Here is a 3,741-nt window from a genome sequence, read left to right as displayed (position 1 = left end):
ATATATATATATAGAATCTAATATAATATTTATGTCATGAAACAATAAAACATATCTCGCCTAGTTTTTCTTGTGTGAGGTCAATGCTATTTTAGCACAAGATCAGGTGTTGTTACCTATGTATTAAAATTATGCGAATAGAACGACTTTCGCGCGGCCTTCATTCAGCCATACCTTATGTGTTACAACTACATATAAATGAATCATATATTTAATACTTAATCTTTGCTTCTATATCTTAATTTATATCGTTAACGTAAAATACGTAATGCAATATTAGTAATTATATCTATTTCACAAAACATTTTATGTTACTTGTTATAGTAATTAATTATTATAACAATTTAAAGAAAATATCTTTGTTCTTATAGAAAAAGTTAACGATATCTTATCTATAACAAGATAACGTAAAATTGATAGTTATAAAATATTTATATTTGTTACCTGAATCTATTGATATTATTAATAAATTTTGTAAAAATTTTGTCAAATAACTCTTCAGTATATATTTTAAAGAATATGTATGTTTAAAATATTTTTTATGAGAAATATTTTCTACATTCTAAACCTATAGCAATAAAAATTTTACTGCTAACAAAAGTGAGTAACAAAGTCATTGCTTTAAGTATGGATTTTTACTGCTTTGGCGCAATTGCCATTAATGCCTGCATTGAAAATTCAATTTAATGCAGTGAAATTTCATTGCTACAGATTTAGAGTGTAGGATATGTTATAATATATATTTTATAATATATCACACACACATATAGAAACTTAAATAGTTTACATTGGATGTATAATAACTAACAAGTGTCACATGATTGTTCGTTTAAACGTATACGTGCGTTATTAATTTTCTTCTGTTAAAATTTTAATTTAATGACTGACTTGATTATTTACGAATAATTTTTCAAATGAAAATATCAAATAATGTGAAATTCGAGTACAATATGTCTATCTATCAATTGATGCGGATTTTGAAATTAGTTATTTAAATGCCGTTTATATAATTAAATTAATTATCAGCGCAAATGTAAACGTTAAAAAGGATACGCACTTTGCCTCTAATAACGAAACACGTTATTCGATTTCTGTGTAGAAGAAAAATCAGTTCACAGCTTTGTCATATTATACAAACTGAACTGTGGGTGTGACTCGAATAAAAGCCGTGTTTTTATATTAATGTGGACATATACATTAAGAAAGAAAAAAATAAACTGGTCGTGATTATAGATTTATAATTAATTTACGATATCCGCTGTATCGCGGATGTAATGTTTATACGTAGATTTGTAATTCCTGAGTAATATGTAACATAATTTCAATCTCGGTATTAATCTTGTACGGAATAACAAAATGTATAGAAAAGGTATTAAATAACAAAAGTATCAATATATATCAAGGAAAATTTTTTTATTGAATAGCTGTAATGGCAAGTGATAATAATAGTTTTAATACGTAATAACGTATGATGAGATTATAAACAAAAGAAGTATATGTAACTGAAGAATAAATAATGCAACAAAAAGTAGATACAATTAATCATTCACAAGCAAGTGGCTAGAATATTATTAGATCTATGACTGATTCCGCAAACTTTGTGATCAGCTCTATCTGATTAATAAATATTGTAAATGTGCTTTAACAGTGTAAAAATATCGAGGTAAACATAATACAAATAATGGATAATAATGTATTGTATTTTAATTTATAAATTTTGCATAGAAACAATCGATCACAATGCAGTTATTAATGTGATATTTTATCAATTTCTAAATTTGAATTATAGTACGTGTAATTGAATCGCATATATTTTATGCATTATACTCGTACATAACCAGAGTTTAGAAGCAATGAGTTATTTGTGACTGTTTTTTTCGATACTATTTTTGGTAACGTTACTTTTTTTTGTTTATAGCGGTAACGGTAACGATTTAGCTGTTATTATTATTTTAGTTTTTATTCGATATGGATCGGATTTTTGCAAGTATTATTTGCGTATAATATAATAAAATTTTATTAGATATAATAAAAAGCTACATACCATAAATGCAATTAAAATGGTTATTTTCTCATTTTTAATTTATTTCCTAAAAAAGATTTTGTATTTTATATCTTACGCTGCATTTTGATAATTATTACCAGTATTGAAAATCTATAATTTACATTACGTATATACTATGGATATTTAGTACTAAAAGTGAATCTTAAAAAAAAATTCACTTTTAATAATGATATTAATGTTTAAAAGCAAAATGTTTAATCTAAATTTTTATAAAAGAGTACTAAAGAATAAAGACATTAAATAATACAAAAAATTAGAAAAATTAAATAAGTTAATATAAAAAAAACTTCTATATAATATATAGACCAGTTTAGATAGTTTCAAGTTTTAATATTTATTCTGTTTATTTATTGATTATTAAATAATGTAATTTTAAAATCTAATAACTTTCATTTTTATATTGCAAAAAAGTAATGAAACAGAAACGAATCGTAATGATAACGCTAATGCGTTACTTTTTTAAAGTAACATTTCCAACTCTACATAACATACATACAAAGATATTTTTTAATGTGGCAGCTAGAATTATTTTATTAGTTACATTTATTAATTCATTGATCATCTAAAAACTTTTATTAATACAGTATATTGAATGAGTTTTTATTTTATATGTGTATTTGTATGTATAGAATTTTTATTTTTAAGTAAATATTTTTGGACAAATTATTTCAATGAGCGTTAAACGTTCATACCGCGTACATTATAAAGTTTATTAAATTTAAAATTTATTAAAATATACACGTATGTGTGTACGCGGACGTTTTTATGCAAAATGGTTCTAGACAAGCATCAAACTGTCTTAAACTTTCTTAAAACTGCCAAACAGTAGAAAATATAAGAAAACATACGAGCAAAGCTTTTTTTATAATTTTTTATGTAAAACCTGATAATACAAAATACATTTTTTCTGAATTTTTTAAAATTATGTAAATTATCTTCTTTTAAACAGAATATTAATTTTATTTATTTTGGTATCATAAAAGCATAAAAAAGACAGATTTAACAGACTTATTCAAAATAATCTCCAGTTAAGGTACACTGAAGGAGAGGTTGAAATATATGAGAGAATCAGATCTTAATTACACTTTATTTACTCTGTTTACAGAATATATGTTCAAAATTTTGATCTCTGTCTTTTACAATCTGCTGTATACAATAAGTTAATTACAAGAGAAATATGTCTTAATATCTTCGTACTGATAATTTGCTCCTTAACGTTCTTTTCAAGTTACATAGGTTATGAAACTACCTATGTAACTTGAAACTCGTATGTAACTTTAAATTCGTTTAATATGATGGTCTGCTAAGTTCAATTTATGGTTTTAAAAACGTCATTTAGCTTTCTTGTTAATGTCAGTATACAATGAAATATATTTTATAATATAGTATATATTAATCGTGTTACAGTCTAAGTCAGGATTTCCCAAACTTTTGTGAATCGCGACCCACTTTTTAGAATAGCAAATTTACGACCCACGTAATTTTAGTAAATACAAGTATAGAAAATCGGGGACGTCTGCAATCTTTTGATTTTAGAGTTTAAGAGTTAATGATTTAAGCGTTTATGGCTGATGAGTTTAGACATTAGGGCTTAGAATTTAGAGACTTTAGCTCAATTTTCTGCCAATGAATAAGAAATATATCCCCATTTTTTTACTGTAATATATACATATATA

This window comes from Trachymyrmex septentrionalis, unplaced genomic scaffold, assembly GCF_001594115.1.
Source record: "Trachymyrmex septentrionalis isolate Tsep2-gDNA-1 unplaced genomic scaffold, Tsep1.0 scaffold20, whole genome shotgun sequence".
Taxonomy (NCBI): Eukaryota; Metazoa; Arthropoda; class Insecta; order Hymenoptera; family Formicidae; genus Trachymyrmex; species Trachymyrmex septentrionalis.
Note: the sequence above shows the minus strand (reverse complement) of the source record.